The 18860-nt window shown below is 42.0% G+C and overlaps 1 protein-coding gene and 2 pseudogenes across 2 annotated transcripts in view; 1 reads left to right on the top strand and 2 right to left on the bottom strand.

Moving 5' to 3' along the window:
• The window catches only part of ZFYVE9 (zinc finger FYVE-type containing 9), a 202904-nt gene that overhangs the window by 164219 nt on the left and 19825 nt on the right, over positions 1–18860 (bottom strand). The gene's annotated exons all lie outside the window — the stretch shown is intronic.
• On the bottom strand, positions 3860–4857 carry LOC100605985 (annotated as a pseudogene).
• Positions 15815–16404, top strand: LOC100606314 (annotated as a pseudogene).

Here is an 18860-nt window from a genome sequence, read left to right as displayed (position 1 = left end):
CAAAGTGCTGGGATTATAGGCATCAGCCACTGCACCCAGACAGGATGTTGAATTTTATCAAAAGCATTTTTTTTTTTTTTTGAGACAGAGTCTCGCTCTGTCCCCAGGCTGGAGTGCAGTGGCGCAATCTTGGCTCACTGCAACCTATGCCTCCCAGGCATAAGTTCAAGTGATTCTCCGGTCTCAGCCTCTCAAGTAGCTGGGACTACAGAAATGCCACCATGCCTAGCTAATTTTTGTATTTTTAGTAGAGATGGGGCTTCACCATGTTGGCCAGGATGGTCTCGATCTCTTGACCTTGTGATCTGCCCGCCTTGGCCTCCAAAAGTGCTAGGATTACAGGCATGAGCCACCGTGCCTGGAGATCAAGAGCCTTTTCTGCATCTAACCAATTTTATTTTTAACAAAGGATTTAAAAGTGCTTAGCAATACTCTATATTAAAACTTCCAACTCAAACAGCATATCTTACTTATTTGGTTTATTAATTAGGGACTAATACTCTACAACTACTTAACAGAGCTAAGCAATAGAATTTTAGACATTCCTCAATAACATTTCCCAGGCTTATAATTTCACTTTTAATTTCATAAAAAATACACTAACCATTGATAATTTTGTCAGAATAAGTCTTTCCATGGGAATTTACAATTTTTTAGCATGGTGTGACATTAGAAAACTTGCTTAGCTTCTACCTGTTTTTTTCTCTTCTTAAATGAGGATAATAAAAATATCTGTTCCAACCCTTTGTTATGAAAATCAAAAAAGAAAGCACTCTGTAAGGTGTAATTATTACTCCCTCTTCAATGAAAAAGCTCAACTAGTAGGTATTAAATTGTGGAACACCTCTTAAGAAAAGCATAAACCTGGGATGAGTGTTGGCAAGTGGGGAGATAGTACTGCAATGGGGAGGCAGACCCAAAGGTTGCACTCCCAAGCAAACAAACAAAAAATGTTGTAGGTCATCAGATTTGCAAAACATTTTATCAATTCTTTTTTTGTTTTGTTTAGCTTAGAGATAGAGCCTCAGTATGCTGCCCAGACTGGTCTTGAACTCCTGAGCTCAAACAGTCCTCCCCCTTGTCCTCCCAAAGTGCTGGGATTACAGGCATGAGCCACCATGCCCAGTCTTTGTTTTGTTTTTGAGATGGGGTCTTGCTGTGTTGTCCAGGCCGATCTCTAACTCCTGGCCTCAGGTGATCCCTCCTCCTCAACCTCCCAAGCATCTGGGATTATAGGTCACCGCACTCAGTTTCTCAATTCTTTTACACTGAACATTAGTAGCTATTTAAATCTAAAGGATGGTCATCTGGAATAATTGTCCTGGATAGTCAAGGAAGAATTTGTTTCTTTGCTGTTACATTAAGTATCTGATTGAGGACCCACCCCCACCCAGCCACCCGCCACCCAAAAATGGAAAAGGCTGACTTCAAAATTATTTTCCTGGCCAGATGCGGTGGCTCACACCTGTAATCCTAGAAATTTGGGAGAACAAGGCGGGTGGATCACCTGAGGTCAGGAGTTCAAGGCCAGCCTGGCCAACATGAGGAAACCCCATCTCTACTAAAAAATATCCCCCCAAAAAAAATTAGCTGGACTTGGTGGCAGGCGCCTATACTCCCAGCTACTTGGGAGGCTAAGACAGAAGAATCACTTGAACCCAGGAGGCAGAGGTTGCAGTGAGCCAAAATCATGCCACTGCACTCCAGCCTGGGCAACAAGAGTGAAAATCCATCTCAAAAAAAAAAAAAAAAAAAAAAAAAAAAAAAAAAAAAATAATATATATATATATATATATATATATATATATATATATAAAATGACACTTGTCATTAAAGAAATGCCAAAAGGACAAATAGAACCATGAAATGACCTAATTTAAAGCTGCCAGCTAAAAAGGTGAACTATATCAAATCACCTGACTGTTGTGTGAATTTATGACATAACTCCATGATGTCCTCTCTGCAGCCCTACTCTACTTTACTGTGTCTTTTAAAAATTATTTTTATAAAAAGAAAGGCTCGGCCAGGTGCGGTGGCTCACGCCTGTAATCCCAGCACTTTGGGAAGTCGAGGTGGTTGGATCATAAGGTCAGGAGATTGAGACCATCCTGGCTAACACGGTGAAACCCCATCTCTACTAAAAATACAAAAGCAAAAAATTAGCCAGGCGTGGTGGCGGGCGCCTGTTGTCCCAGCTACTCGGGAGGCTGAGGTGGGAGAATGGCGTGAACCCGGGAGGCAAAGATTGCAGTGAGCCGAGATCATGCCACTCTACTCCAGCCTGGGCGAAAGAGTGAGACTCCATCTCAAAAAAAAAAAAAAAGAAAGAAAAGAAAAGCTCTGACAAGCTTATACATTAAAGACACAGCTGAGGCTGGACGCGGTGGCTCATGCCAGTAATCCTAGTACTTTGGGAGGCCGAGGTGGGTGGAATGCCTAAGCTCAGGAGTTTGAGACCAGCCTGGGCAACATGGTGAAATCCTGTCTCTACTAAAATACGAAAAAAATTAGCCAGGTGTGGTGGCGCGCACCTGTAATCCCAGCTACTCGGAAAGCTAAGACAGGAGAATTACTTGAACCCAGGAGGCAGAGGTTGCAGTGAGCCGAGAGCGCACCACTACACTCCAGCCTGCGGAACAGAGTGAGACTCCGGCTCAAAAACAATCAAATAAATACATAAATAATTTTGAATAAAATAACTTAAAAGGCAAAAGTACAAACACAGGTCTCAATTTCCTCATACGTTCAATAAAGAAACTGGTCTAGAAAATCTCTTAGTTTCCTATGACTTCTAAAATTGAGTTTGAGTATTCTATATGTTGGTGACTGCTGTTCTAATAAGTTACAACAAACATATATCCCAAACATTCATAGTCTACTTAGCTGGTTTACTTACCAATATATACGTTAATTAATTTTGAAACAATCTACTTTACAACATACTCTAAGTGCCTGGGTCCTCTGTCTTTTCACCCTTTCCCTTTTACAGCCTGTAAACATCCTCAACGTCTTTTGATAACAAACATTAAAACCTCTCCTTCAACCCTACATTTCCCTCTAATTACTGCCCTTTCGCCTTCCTTTCACAGCCACATTCTTTTAAAAGAAAAAAATTACTGACCCTTACTTACTTTCAATTCTTACTTCCAATCTACTAAAACTGCTCTGCCTAAGGTCATCAATGACTTTCTAATTGCCAATCCTAATAGATAGCTTATTTTTATTTATTCACATTTATTTAAAACTAAATATTTCTTTTTATAGTTATATGTCAAAAAATAGTGCCTAGGTTTTATGGCTTACTTAAAATATAAATAAGGAAAATACACATGTGCCATACCAATAGCTGGTTTTAAATGAAATACTATAATTTTAAAAAGAGTTCCAAAATATTTAACAGAATTTCCAGCAATGATTATTTCTTTTTTTTTTTTTTTTGAGATGGAGTTTTACGCTTTGTTGCCCAGGCTGGCATGCAATGGTGTGATTCAGCTCACCACAACCTCTGCCTCCTGGGTTCAAGTGATTCTCCTGCCTCAGCCTCCTGAGTAGCTGGGATTACAGGCATGCACCACCACGCCCAGCTATTTTTGTATTTTTAGTGGAGACAGGGTTTCTCCATGTTGGTCAGGCTGGTCTCGAACTCCCAACCTCAGGTGATCCACCTGCCTTGGCCTCCCAAAGCACTGGGATTACAGGCGTGAGCCACTGCGCCCGGCCCAGCAATGATTATTTCTAAAATGTAAAGATTTGAAACATAATTTGTACAAAACTAAAAATCAGAAGAATTCATTCTTACTTTTTCCTTTTTTAAAAAGTCCAGACAATTTGTCACAAGAAAGTGATAGCAGCTGCAGCCTCAGTCACCCTCGGAATCACTGTCCGTCTTCATGGGGACAGAGAATTGCACTGAGGACAGCAATATATCTTCAACTGGCTTCTTAGGGTTTTCCTCCAGGTCCATCTTAATTGCTCCAGATTCAGACAGTTTTCACTCCAACTCATCTCTTGTCAGGTTCATGTCGCCAAACACCAGAGGACCAATAAACTGAGCCTTGATATCTCCTTCCAGGTAAACAAATATCATGGGCAGATTCCTATCAGGATAACTAGGTATGCAGGTTGTTGAAATGGCTTTGATAAATTTGACATCAGGAAACTTCCTGGCAACTCCACTGAGGTGCTGATTTATCCGGGCAAAGAGGGGAATTCCTTGTTTGTAAAGGTGCAAGACGACCCACAAACCCTCACCGGCTTTGGTAACTTCTTTTTTTTGAGATGGAGTCTCGCTCTGTCACCCAGGCTGCAGTGCAGTGGTGCAATCTCGGCTCACTGCAAGCTCCACCTCCCGGGTTCACGCCATTCTCCTGCCTCAGCCTCTCCGAGTAGCTGGGACTACAGGTGCCAGCCACCACGCCCAGCTTTTTTTTTGTGTATTTTTAGTAGAGACGGGGTGTCACCGTGGTCTCAATCTCCTGACCTCGTGATCCGCCCACCTCGGCCTCCCAAAGTGCTGGGATTACAAGCGTGAGCCACCGCGCCCGGCCAGTAACTTCTTGAACATAATCCTTCCCTGAGATCTCCAAAACTTCTTCAAATTTATTCTTCAATTTAGTTACTTTCCACTCAGCCAGTCTCTGCTGTCTGTACATTTCAATAGCACGTTCATCCTCCTCATTAAACTTGTCTTCATGATCCTCCAGCTCTTCCAAAGTCATATCTTCCTATGTTGTCACGACTGACTGCTGGAGGATGCGCTGCTCCTCTTCTGCCTCCTCTTCCAATTCTTTCAGACTTTAAGATGCCCTTTTTGTGTAAGATATCATTCCATTCAGTGTCTGCGTTGGGGTCCCGCATCTTGTTTCCAATTGCTCAAGCCAGCTGTGCCCCCTAATAGACACTTTAAATCCTTCTTATTTAGCCTATCCACAGGAACACTCCTTTTTAAAACTCTCCTCCTCTGCTCCTATAAAAACTTGATACTTTCTATTGATTTTCCTCCTTTTCTTTCTGTCTCCTTTTGTGGACTTTATTCCACTGTGTCACTTAAATGTGACTTTTTTTTTTTTTTGAGACACAATCTTGCATAGGTTGGAGCACAGTGGCATGATCTCAGCTCACTGCAACCTCCACTTCTCGGGTTCAAAAGATTCTCCTGCCTCAGCCTCCCAAGTAGCTGGGACTACAGGCATGCGCCACCACGCCCGGCTAATTTTTGTATTTTTAGTAGAGACAGGTTTCACAATGTTAGCCAGGCTGGTCTCGAACTCTTGACCTCATGCAATCCGCCTGCCTCAGCCTCCCAAAGTGCTGGGATTACAGGTATGAGCCACCACGCCTGGCCTTAAATGTGACTTTTATCCAGTCTCATGTTCTCTCTCATGACCTCTTCTCTCTTCACTCTACATGGTTTCACTGGATGATCTCATTCACCCTTGTGGCTTTAACTACTCCCTAAAACCTAGTATGTCTTCCGCACTCCATCACCTCATCTAAGCCTGAATGACACACTCAATCATCCAAACCTAGACATCTAAGAACCACTCTACCCACCAATCAATCCTAACAATTCAAACCCTAAATATCTCTTGTGGCCAGGCACAGTGTCTCACATCTATAATTCCAGCATTTTGGGAGGCCACGGAGGGAGGGCTGCCTGAGCCCAGGAGTTCAAGACCAGCCTGGGCAACAAAGGCAGCCCCTGTCTCTACAAAAAACAAAAAAATTAGCCAGGCATGGTGGCACATGCCTGTGGTCCCAGCTACTCAGGAGGCTGAGGTAGGAAGATTGTTTGGGCCAAGAGGTCAAGGCTCCAATGAGCCATGATCACACCACTGCACTCCAGCCTGGGTAACAGAGCAAGACTCTGTCTCATAAATAAGTAATTATCTCTTGAATCCATCCCTTCCTATCCATTCTAGATGTTACTACTCTAATTTGTATTATCTTCCCTGGCTTTGTTTTCTTCAAGTTTCCCCAATGATAACCTTGTATCCATTCTGGCCCTCGTTCAACCCATCTGCTACACAGACAACAAAATAATCTTTCTAAATCTTCAACCAAATAGGCCGGGTGAGGTGGCTCACGCCTGTAATCCTAGCACTTTGGTAGGCCGAGGCAGGTGGATCACAAGGTCAGGAGTTCGAGACCAGCCTGGCTAATACGGTGAAACCCTGTCTCTACTAAAAATTAGCCGGGCATGGTGGTGGGCGCCTGGGTCCTAGCTACTCAGGAGGCTGAGGCAAGAGAATCACTTGAACCCAGGAGGTGGAGGTTGCAGTGAGCTGAGATCGTGCCACTGCACTCCAGCCTGGGCGATAGCGCGAGACTCCGTCTCAAAAATGAAAAAAAAAAAAGCCCAAATATGCCCAAGTAGCCTTTTTTTTTTTTTTTTTTTTGACACGGAGTCTTGCTCTGTCACCCAGGCTGGAGTGCAAAGGCGGGATCTGGGCTCACTGCAAGCTCCGCCTCCCAGGTTCATGCCATTCTCCTGCCTCAGCCTCCCAAGTAGCTGAGACTACAGGCGCCAGCCACCACACCCAGCTAATTTTTTGTATTTTTAGTAGAGATGGGGTTTCACCGTGTTAGCCAGGATTGTCTCCATCTTCTGACTTTGTGATCTACCCGCTTCGGCCTCCCAAAGTGCTGGGATTACAGGTATGAGCCACCATGCCCGGCCTATTATTTTAAATTCTTCATTGGTTCCCCATGCCCTGCTGAAAAAAAAAAAAAAACAAAAAACAAAACTACTTTTGATAGTATATGAAGTCTTTCATAATCTAGCTCCTATGTCTAAGTATGTACTTCACCTCTTGCCCTCAATTCCTTTCAGCCTACAAAACTAGCATAACACACTATTTGCAATTCCCCAAATTAGATAACATATGTTGCTCCACATACTGCCACACGTTTGTGCTCAGGTTTTCCTCTGCTTAAAACGCCCCTCTCATCTTTATCCATCTGGAGAACTCCTGTTAATTTTTCAATACTAAACAAAAGTGTCACCATTTCAGTCAAGCTTTCCTCGATCTCTCCAGATGGAACTGATCATCTTCACAGAATTCGGTGTATTTACTCATTTACATATTTGCCTTCCCAACCAGTCCTTTAATTCCTTGATGGCACAGATGTCTTATTCCTTTTTCTATATCTAGCACTTAAGCACAGTCTTGAGAGAGTACATGGGTCATGTATTGGACAGATCTCCCAGACAAAAAAATCAACACACAAACATCAGACTTGGGCTGGGTGCAGTGGCTCACGCCTGTAATCCAGCACTTTGGGCAGCCAAGGCAGGTGGATCATGAGGTCAGGAGTTCGAGACCAGCCTGGTCAAGATGGTGAAACCTCATTTCTACTCAAAAATACAAAAATTAGCCAGGTTGGTAGCTTATGCCTGTAATCCCAGCTACTGGTGAGGCTGAGGCAGGAGAAGTGCTTGAACCTGGGAGGCAGAGGTTGTTGGTGAGCTGAGATAGTGCCATTACACTCCAGCCTGGGTGACAAGAGCAAGACTCCGTCTCAAAAAAAAAAAAAAAAAAAAAAAAGGAACATCAGACTTAATCTGCACTATAGAACACATGGACCTAATAGATATTTACAGAACATTTCATCCAATAACTGCAGAATACACATTTTTATCTTCAGCATGTGGATCGTTCTCAAGCAGAGACCATATGTTCGGTCACAAAACAAGCCTTAAAACATTCAAAAGCATGGAAATAGTATCAGGCATCTTCTCTGACCACAGGGGAATAAAATTACAAATCAATAACAAGAGGAATTTTGGAAACTATACAAACACATGGAAATTAAACAATATACTCCTGAATGGCCAGTAAGGAAATTGAACATTTTATTGAAACAAATAATAATGGAAACACAATATGCCAAAACCTATGGGATACAGCAAAAGCAGTACTAAGAGGGCAATTTATAGCTATAAGTGCCTACATCAAAAAAGAAAAACCTTCAAATAAATAACATGATGCATCTTAAAGTACTAGAAAAGCAAGAGCAAACCAAACCCAAAATTAGAAGAAAAGAAGTAATAAAGATCAGAGAATAAATGAATTTGAAAATTAAAAGGAAAAAAGAAATGAATTCAAAATGAAAACAACACAAAAAATCAATGAAACAACACAAAAGATCAATGAAACAAATGTCAGTTTCTTTGAAAAGATAAGTGAAATTGACAAACCTTTAGCCAGACTAAGAAAAAAAAAGAGAAGACTCAAACGAAATCAGAGATGAAAAAGGACACATTATTACTGACACCACAGAAATTCAAAGGATCATGAGTGGCTACTATGAACAACTATATGCCAGCAAATTAGAGTAAATGGGTCAATAAGTGTTGTCAAATGAATAAACGATGCAATGGATTTACAAATATTAGTATGTTCATAAATTGTTATAGAAACTAAGAGGAAACAATTATTACAGCTTAGAATTATCTGACAAGACTTCATGAAAAGCTTTGAACTGAATATTAAATGAAGATAGGAAGAATTTTTTTAAAAAGAGCAATAAAGTTTTTCAAAATCTTCTTAAGTAAAGTCTACAAAAGGTCAAAACAAATTCTTGGCTGTTTCAATGTATATAACTGTTACATCATATAACAAGAATGTATTCCTGCAGGAAAAAAATTGAGGCTTTCTGATTGACAAATCCATTCAACAAATGTATTAGCTTACTATAGGCCTAGATCAAGTTGAAAATAAGAGGATAGCAAGGAGTTAGGGTACAAATACTTCATAATAGCAAGTTTTGGGGTCAAATCTCATTACAACACAATTACAATAAAAATCTCCACATAATTCATATTTATATAAATATTCACTCAACCAATACTTGAGCACCTGGTTACTGTGTTCCTTCAACAATCAAGGGTACAGATTAAGCCTTCTATTATTATAACATTTTTAAATAATTAAGTCAGTTAAACACTCAGTGGAGTTTATCCAACAAGGTTGTTGAATTTGAGTATAAGCACTGGAGATGAAACAGCAAGTAAACAGGCAAAATCTGAGCCCTCGCAGAGATTACATTCTAATGGATGGAAATGAATGATAAACAAGATAAACATGTAAAACATATGATATGCTAGATGACGGGTTAAGATGAAAAATAAAGAAAGAGAGAGGAAAATTTGAGGGTTATAAATTTATTTTATTTTATTCGGACAGTGTCTTGCTGTCACCCAAGCTGGAGAGCAGTGGCACAATCATGGCTCGTGGCAGCCTTGACCTCCTGGGCTGTGAACCTCACATCTCAGCCTCCCAAGCTGGGAGTACAGGTGTGTACCACCATGTCTGGCTAGTTTTTTGTATTTTTTGTAGAGATTGGGTTTTACCATGTTGCCCATGCTGGTCTCAAACTCCTGGGCTCAAGCAATCTACCCGCCTCTGCCTCCCAAAGTGCTAGGATTATAGGCATGAGCCACTGCACTCGGCTGCGGATTTACAATTTTAAATAAGACAGCCAGAGAAAGTCTCACTGAGTCACATCGAGATCTGCATGTCAGGGAGCAATCTTGGAATTCAGAGGAAGGTAGTTAAAAACAGAGGGACAGCAAGAACAAAGCAGAGATTAAGGGAGGGAAAGAGTAGCAGATGATAGGAAAGGAGTTTCCAGGGGGGTCAGATTAGGGTTGGCCAACTGCCACTTATTTCCAGCAAAAATCAATACAGCAAAATTTCAATACATTAAAAGAAACCTGATACCGCATCTAGAATTTGCTTTTAAAGAATCTAATCTGGCTAGGTGTGGTAGCTCATACCTGTAATCCTAGTACTCTGGGAGGCTGAGGCAGGAATATTGCTTGATCCCAGGAGTTCAAAACCAGCCTGGACAACATAGGAAGACCTTGTCTCTACAAAATAGTAAAAAATTAGCCAGGCATGGTGGTGTGTGTCTGTGGTCCTAGCTACTTGGGAGGCCGAGATGGGAGGCTTGTTTGAGCCTGAGGTCAAGACCACAGTGAGCCACAATCAAGCCCCTGCACTCCAGCCTGGGCTACAGAGCAAGACCTTGTTGCTTTTTAAAAAAAAAAAAAAAAAAAAAAAGGGCCAAGCACAGTGGCTCACGCCTGTAATCCTAGCACTTCGGGAGGCCAAGGCAGGCGGATCACCTGAGGTCAGGAGTTTGAGACCATCCTGACCAATACAGTGAAACCCCATCTCTACTGAAAATACACAATCTAGCCAGGTGTGGTGGCGTGCGCCTGTAGTCCCAGCAACGCAGGAGACTGAGACAGGACAACTGCTTGAACCTGGGCAGTGGAGGTTGTAGCAAGCCGAGATTGCACCATTGCACTCCAGCCTGGATGACAGAGTGAGACTCTGTCAAAAAAAAAAAAAAAAGACGACAAAGAGGAGGAGGAGGAGGAGGAATCTAATCTGTAACACAAACTTAATTTGTTTCTATTTTCAAATTTGCTTTATGACAGATTTTAATAAGTTTTCTTAAATAAGGAGTATACTAAATGAAAGCAGTCCCTCCTAACTCCTAAGGAAGCCCCAAATTTCACACAGAAACCACTCTATGATCTACACAATGACAAAATGCATATAATACTATAATGCAACTTACTTCTAACTCCTTTCAAGAGCCTGCTGAAAATATTTCACTAATCCTAAATATATTTGCCTTTTCTCCAAAAAGCTACAGAAACAAAGATTTTTGCTGCAAGCATCTCACAGGATCTGAATGTTCCAAAGATCAACTGTGATTCTGCTGTCTGCCCGCTGAGAAGTCATTGCTTTGGACCTGGTATCATGAAGGCTCTCTTGAAGTTATCTTCAGTTCATCTGCTTGTTGCTGTGACTTTGTTTGGATATGCAGAATCAAGAGTATTACTGTACTCTTGATTGGCTTCACATCAAAATTAAAGCAATGACAGTTGATGATTTGCATGTGCTTTCTGATGAGGTGTTTCTGAGAAGTGGGTGTCCTGTAACCAACGTGTGGCAAGATTTGTATACATTTTTGTACTCTACAAGTGACTGTGGCATCATATATCAGGGTAAAAGGGTAGGTTATTTTTACATCTATGCTAATATTCACCTCTAGAACGTTACCAAGGCGAGGATTCATATGTATCTCATGTGCTGTTGAGTGAAATGGGTCTTCACGGCAACCTGCAATTTCATTTATCCATCCAAGGCAGGCCAAATCACTGGCTTCGTCCACTTACCAAGACTACTGCTGAAACACTATCAAGTGCTTGAAATCATGCTTCAAAGCTTAAAACGTATTTTTCTTATTTATCCACCAAGATTGATGGGGTCAAGGAAGTACCTAACATTAGATCACTGCACATCCTATGCCTCATTTTTCTTCAATGGGAAACAGAAGGTGAGCTATGTAATGTCATATACAGAGGAACTGCAGCTGCCTGAGGACTTAGAAACAAGAGGCCTAAACTATAGCAATCCTGACAATGGCAGAGTTCTTACTGATAACATGTGTTTGTATTAATCTGCAACTTTAATAAAGCAGACATTTCTTTTTATGACTCCTTTTGCAAAATGTTTTTTAATTATATTGGAATCATATTCAATACGTAATTTTTATTCTGCTAATGGGACTTATTTTTTATAAAGATCAATTGATACATTTTTAAAAAAGATTTGTTCAGAGTAAGTAAGTATGAAATGCAAGCCTTAAAACATTTTTTTTTTCTTTTCTTAAGATCTGGTGTCACCCAGGCTGGAGTGCAGTGGCATTATCACAGCTACTGCAGCCTTGACCTCCCCAGGCTCGGGTGATCCTCCCACCTCAGCCTCCAGCTGGGACTACAGGTGCGTGTCACCATGCCTGACTTTTTTGTTTTTTGTAGAGATGGGACAAGATGTTGTCTAGGCTGGTCTCGAACTCCTGGGCTCAAGCAATGCTCCTACGTTGGCCTCCTCACACTGGGATTACAGGCATAAGCTACTGCACCCAGCCTAAAACTTTTTTTTTTTAATCATCAGGGTAGAATTAGTATATATAAGCAAACAATAAAATGTTCAGATGAAAAATCATGAAGGATATAGATTAAGCACTGTATTATTAAAACATTTTTAAATGATTAAGTCAGTTAAACACTCAATAGAGTTTACCTAACCAGGTTGTTGAATTTATAAAAACTTTTAAACAGGCTAGGTAATCTTACAAGGTAAAGCGCAGGTTGCAACATTCAAACAAAAAATGGGATGAGTTCAGATTACTCCAGTGGTTCTCAAATTGTAGTCCACAGACTCGTGGGAATCCACATCTTAGTATGTATGCCCTTTTCACCATGTTGACAACTGCAGTGAAAGCACAATAGCAATGATGGGTAGAACTGCTTGCACCTTAGCACTAATCAAGGCAGCAAATACCAAACAATACTGGTAGTCTTATTCTTCACTGCCATGCATTCAGTTGTTCTAAAATGTCAGTTTCACTTGACTGATGAAGCAATAAAAATTATTAACTTTGTTAAATCTCAACTCTTGAGTAAAGCCTTTTTAATATTGTGTGACAAAATGGAAATATGAAGGCACTTCTACTGCATACCAAAGTGTGATGGTATGCAAACTCACCCCTTTTTCCACGTAACTACTGTTGCCTCAAAGAATAGAGGGCCTTAAAACAGAGCACAAATAGCAGGAGAGTCAAAGAGGAGCTAAGTAGGATACAAGATATGCTTCCAATCCTCCAATAATTGATGACACAGTCTAGAAGACAAATTTGCTGTTATTATTTATATGCCCATCTCTTCAATGATTGTTCTGACAATTGCAATCACTTTGCCATGTTCTAGGAACTATGCTGATCACTAACTATTGAATTGAACCTGAAATAGTAAACTTTTCTGTCAGAAGAATTCAGAGTTCTAAGCCAATGGTTCTAAACTCTTAACAGCAAAACCTCTATTAACAGCAGAATCCCAATAGGAGCTCACAGAAAAGTGCTCTGATTGAAGCAGCATATAGAAAAGTTCAGATACACACATCCCATAAACTTGCCTTCTATCTCCCATTTACCTATTCTCAATGGTGATTCTACAGGCCATCTAATTCAATCATATTTTCCCCCAGGTCTCAACTGATTTATTCTGTTCCCTTTTATACATACACATGCATGTACACACACAACACTCCCTCACAGACTGTTCAGGGGTCCCATTATCCTTCCCCTTCCGTTTCTCTAATTCATATTGAAAGATCTCAGTGAGGCCCCTCCACCAAACCACTTGCCTTTTTCTAATGATCTCTTTCTTTCTTTATTACACTTAATTACACTGACAGTTCCTCTGAAAATGGTGAAGGTGGACATTTTCTTTTGTTTCTGACTTTAATAAAAATTCTTTCAGTATTTCACCATTAAGCCTGATATGAGTTTTTTATTATATTTATATAATTAAAAACAAGACAGACAGTGGGGTTCCTTAACATTATTGTTACTATTGTTCAATACCAGCCTACTCTTAATTTATTTTCTGGATTTCTTTTTTTATTGTGGTAAAATATACATATTTACCATTTTAGCTATTTTTAAAAGGGTGCAATTTGGTGGCATTAAATATGTCCACACAGTTGTGCAACCATTACCTCCATCCATCTTCAGAAATTTTTCATCTTCCCAAACTGAAACTCTCTACCTATTAAACAGTGATTCCCCATTTCCCCTTCCCCACAGCTTTGTCTCTACAAACTTCCCAATCATATTATTTTACTGCTAAGAATCTCAAATCCTGAAAGGCTGAGTCACTTTTCCAAGATCACCCAGCTGATTACTGGCAGATAAAAGCCAAAAGCAAGCGCTTACTTAGAAAGGAAAACAGCAATCATCTATAACCAAATAGCTTCATTTCCTTTTCTGCCTCAATGCCTTGTTAGCCTTAGTCTAGTGCATGTCTGCAAATGATGGATGGATGGATGGATGGATGGACGGATGGACAAAGATATATACTCATTGTCAACTGGGCGCAGACAGACAGACAGATGTATAAAGATATATATTCATTGTCGGCTCAGTGCAAACAGATAGACAGATAGATAGATGTATAAAGATATATACTCATTGTCGGCTTGGCGCAGTGGCTCATGCCTGTAATCCCAACACTTTGGGAGTCCGAGGCAGGTGGATTACTTGAGGTGAGGAGTTCAAGACCAGCCTGGCCAACGTGTTAAAACCCCGTCTCTACTAAAAATACAAAAATTAGCTGGACATGGTGGTGCATGCCTGTAATCCCAGCTACTCAGGAAGCTGAGGCAGGAGAATCACTTGAACCTGGGAGGCGGAGGTTGCAGTGAGCTGAGATCATGCCACTGCACTCCAGCCTGGGCTATGGAATGAGACCCCATCTTTAAAAAAAAAAAAAAAAAACAGATATATACTCATTGTCTTCTAAGCAATAAATGTAGAAATTCAGTCTGGGCAACATGGTGAAAACCTGTCTCTACAAAAAAAAAAATTAGCTAGGTGTGGTGGTGCACATCTATAGTCCCAGCTACTGGGGGGACCAAGGTGGGAAGATGGCTTGAGCCTAGGAGGCAGGGGTTGCAGTGAGCAGTGATTGAGCCACTACACTCTAGCTTGGGCAACAGTGAGACCCTGTCTTAAAAAAAAAAAAAAAAAAAAAAAAAGTAGAAATTTGGGTCATATTCAATATGGTCAATTTTTAACAGGCTGAATAGTGTTGACCATAAATATCTATCCATCTGAAGGCACATCACCAATGGCATGGCCTAGAGCTTGATTCTTGGTCTTATCCTACTTAACATTTTTTTTTTTTAAAATAATTTAGATGAGGTCTCACTATGTTGCCCACACTGGTCTTAAACTCCTGGGCTCAAGTGATCCTCCCAAAGTCCTGGGATTATAGATGTGAGCCACCACACCTGGTCCTGTTTAACATTTTTATTAATGATTTGGATGTGGCCATTTATGGCACAATAATGAAATATGTGATGGATATAAAGAAAATTATGACAGCTGAATCTGCTGGATCAAAGAATCAGTATTCGAAAGATCTAACCAAATTAGAATATTAGAATACTAAACTAAATCATCTCTAATAGACCTAAACTAAAAGAAAATTAATAAATAAAAATAAAATAGGTCAGCACCATTTTGCTGGAGCCTGCAACCGAGTGGGAGTGGAGTGGAGCGGCCATTGTTGCCAGCTCTTTCCTCTCTCCCACAGTTTGGTCAGCAGGTTGATTAGGCCGTTGGCCCTCAAGCCAAGACTTGTCTCATATTTAATTCTGGGGAGCACCTCATAGACATGAGTGATGTAGAGGAGAACAACTTCAAGGGCATAGTTAATGTTCATGAAGAAACTGAAGAGTTTTTTCTAAGAATGTTGAAGATAAATCAAGATAAAAGAAGGCTAATGGAAAGTATTAAGGATCAGAAAGTTAAAATTGAATGGGGGAAAAAACTGAACAGAAGATTGGTCAGATAGAAGCACTTGAATTTTTTTAAGGCTATTTTGAATTGTTTGAATTGGGGAAGAATACACAAAGTACAAAAAGTGAAAAACTCAAGAATGAAGTAGAAAGCAAAAGTGAAGTAGAATTAAAATAATCTGGAAGAATAAATGGGTCCTAAGTAAATGAGTCTTCACTCTCAGTCAAAATCTCCAACAGGAACTCCTGCTCGTGTAAAATTAGAGAGATGATCAGGATCTTGTAGTCCTTCAAGAGTTTCCAAACACTCTGAATCCCATTCTTGATCAAGATCAAAATGTCAAGGAGGCATTCTCATCAACATTACACACTTGATCCAGATCCCACTCTCGATCCAGATCCCACTCTCACAAGAGACGAAGTAGCTCATATATACCAGAATACTGACAGCGAAGGAGCCGAAGTCATTCTCCAATGTCTAACCGGAGAAGACATACTGGCAGAAGGGCAAATCCAGATCCCAACACTTGCCTTAGAGTGTTTGGCCTTAGTTTGTACACAACAGACAGAGATCTTCGTGAAGTATGTTCTCGATATGGAACTTTGAATGGTGCCAATGTGGTTTACAATCAGCAAACTGGGCGATCTCAAGGATTTGCTTTTGTGTATTTTGAGGGAATAGATGACTCAAAGGAGGCTATGGTAAGGGCAAATAGAAAGGAGCTGGATGACAGAAGAAATTCGGGTGGATTTTTCTATTACCAAGAGAATGCACACACCTACACCAGGCATCTATATGGGCAGAACAACTCATAGTGGTGGTGGCAGAGGTGGTGGTAAAGGCGGCAGTGGAGGTGGTCACAGACGTCGAGATTCTTACTATGATAGAGGATATGATCGTGGATATGACAGATATGAAGACTATGATTACCAGTACAGAAGATGATCACTTTCTCCTTATTATAGTCGATACAGATCACAATCAAGATCTCATTCCTACAGCCCAAGACACTATTGATAATGAAATGGTTGCAATGAAGGACTTTTTTTCCTCTTTATTTTCTTTTTTCTCTCCTTTTTTTAATTCTGGATGTCCCCAAGCTTCTGATTCTTCCCAGTCTTTAAGAAAAAAAATTTTTGGTTTATTTAATATCTACATTACACTCCTAAAGATGTAATTGTTGTCATTTTGAGTAAACATCTTGAGTATCCTTCCTTCCTTCCTCCTTCCTTCCTCGCTTTCTTCTTTTCTTCTTTCTTTTCTTCCCTCTGTGGCCCAGGCTGCAGTACACTCGGCTCGCTGCAGGCTCCCGTGATTCTCCTGCCCGGGCCTGCGGGCTGCCTGGGATTGCCGGCGCGCGCCACCACCCCTCCCTGGTTTTTCTCCTTTGGCTGGAGGCGCAGTTTCCCCATGTCGGCCAGGCTGGTCTCCAGCTCCTGACCTCGAATGGTCTGCCCGCCTCGGCCTCCCGAGGTGCTGGGACTGCAGACAGAGGCTCGCTCACTCGGTGCTCGGTGTTGCCCGGGCTGGAGTGCGGTGGCGTGGTCTTGGCTCGCTGCAGCTTCCGCCTCCCAGCCGCCTGCCTTGGCCTCCCAGGGTGCTGGGATTGCAGCCTCTGCCCGGCCGCCGCCCCGTCTGGGAGGTGGGGAGCGTCTCTGCCTGGCCGCCCATCGTGTGGGTTATGAGGAGCGTCTCTGCCCAGCCGCCGCCCCGTCTGGGAGGTGGGGAGCGTCTCTGCCCGGCCGCCCCGTCTGGGAGGTGAGGAGAGCCTCTGCCCAGCCGCCACCCCGTCTAGGAAGTGAGGAACGTCTCTGCCTGGCAGCCCATCGTCTGGGATGTGAGGAGCGCCTCTGCCCGGCCGCCCCGTCTGGGAAGTGAGGAGCTCCTCTGCCCGGCCGCCCCGTCTGGGAAGTGAGGAGCGCCTCTGCCCGGCCACCCATCGTCTGGGATGTGAGGAGCGCCTCTGCCCGGCCGCCACCCCGTCTAGGAAGTGAGGAGCGTCTCTGTCTGGCCGCTCCGTCTGGGAAGTGAGGAGCGCCTCTGCCCGGCCGCCCCGTCTGGGAAGTGAGGAGCGCCTCTGCCCGGCCGCCCCGTCTGGGAAGTGAGGAGCGCCTCTGCCCGGCCACCCATCGTCTGGGATGTGAGGAGCGCCTCTGCCCGGCCGCCACCCCGTCTAGGAAGTGAGGAGCGTCTCTGCCTGGCCGCCCCGTCTGGGATGTGGGGAGCACCTCTGCCCGGCGCCTCCTCTGGGAGGTCTACCACAGAGGCCAGAAGCAATGTGGGGGCTGGACGTGGTGGCTCACGCCTGTAGTCCCAGTACTCTGGGAGGCCGAGGCAGGTTGATCACTTGAGGCTAGGAGTTCGAGACCAGCCTGGCCAACATGGTGAAACATATGAAAAATACAACTGACAAACCAACCAACCAACCAAGCGACAACAAAACAGGTCTACCCTGGAGTCGTACTCCAATTTTTTCTATTTTCCTCCCTTTCTGATCCTTTATCCCACTTTTTCTTCCTCTTCCTTCTCCTTCTTCTTTGTCAAATAGAGGATTGAGTTATTATCATTGATCCATACAAAGTCTCTCTCTCATTTATTTTCTTTAATTCCCACCCCCCATTTCTATTCCCCATCTTCCCATGGGCAACCTTCCTAATATGTTTGATATGCATCTTTTTGTTTGTATGTACTTTTAGAAAATGTTTATTGTTTTGTGTGCAAAAAAAAAAAAAAAAAAAGAAATACCCGAGCCTGGGTAATTTATAAAAAAAAAAAAAAAAAAAATCTTGAGTATAAAAACAACCCTAGTGTTATACTCCGTAAATTTTTTTTTTGCTTTTACTAACATAAACTCCTAGCTAATCAAATAAGAAATTATCTTTTTAAAGCTTCTTTTGTCTTAGATATTGTATTAGAGAACTGCATTTATGAATAACTCCTTTTTAAACTTTCTTTTGAGGAAGACAGTAACACATAAAGTAGTTCAGTCATGTCATGTTTGGGGTGGCATGGAACAGTCAAGTAGTTAAGTGCAGAAAGTTTGAAGCTATAAAAGAAAACACTTGGACATTTCTTTTGAAGAATGGAATTTTTGAGCCCTAAAAATTAAGTCATTTTTTAGAGATAAAAAGCTTGCAGACTCCTATGAAACATGTATTTAAAATACATCTGTTAAAACTTTGGCTAGGCACGGTGGCTCACACCGGTAATCCTAGCACTTTGGGAGGCTGAGGCAGGCAGACTACCTGAGCTCAAGAGTTCAAGACCAGCCTGGGCAACATGGCAAAACCCTGTCTCTACTAAAAATACAAAAAATTAGCTGGGCGTGGTAGTGCCTGCCTGCTGTCCCAGCTACTCAAGAGGCTGAGGCAGGAGAATCGCTTGAACCCGGGAGGCGGAGGTTGCAGTGAGCTGAGATCGCGCCACTGCTCCAGCCTGGGTGATAGAGCAAGACTCTGTCTCCAAAAAAAATA

This window comes from Nomascus leucogenys, chromosome 9, assembly GCF_006542625.1.
Source record: "Nomascus leucogenys isolate Asia chromosome 9, Asia_NLE_v1, whole genome shotgun sequence".
Taxonomy (NCBI): domain Eukaryota; kingdom Metazoa; phylum Chordata; class Mammalia; order Primates; family Hylobatidae; genus Nomascus; species Nomascus leucogenys.
Note: the sequence above shows the minus strand (reverse complement) of the source record. Positions and strands in the feature narration are given on the sequence as shown.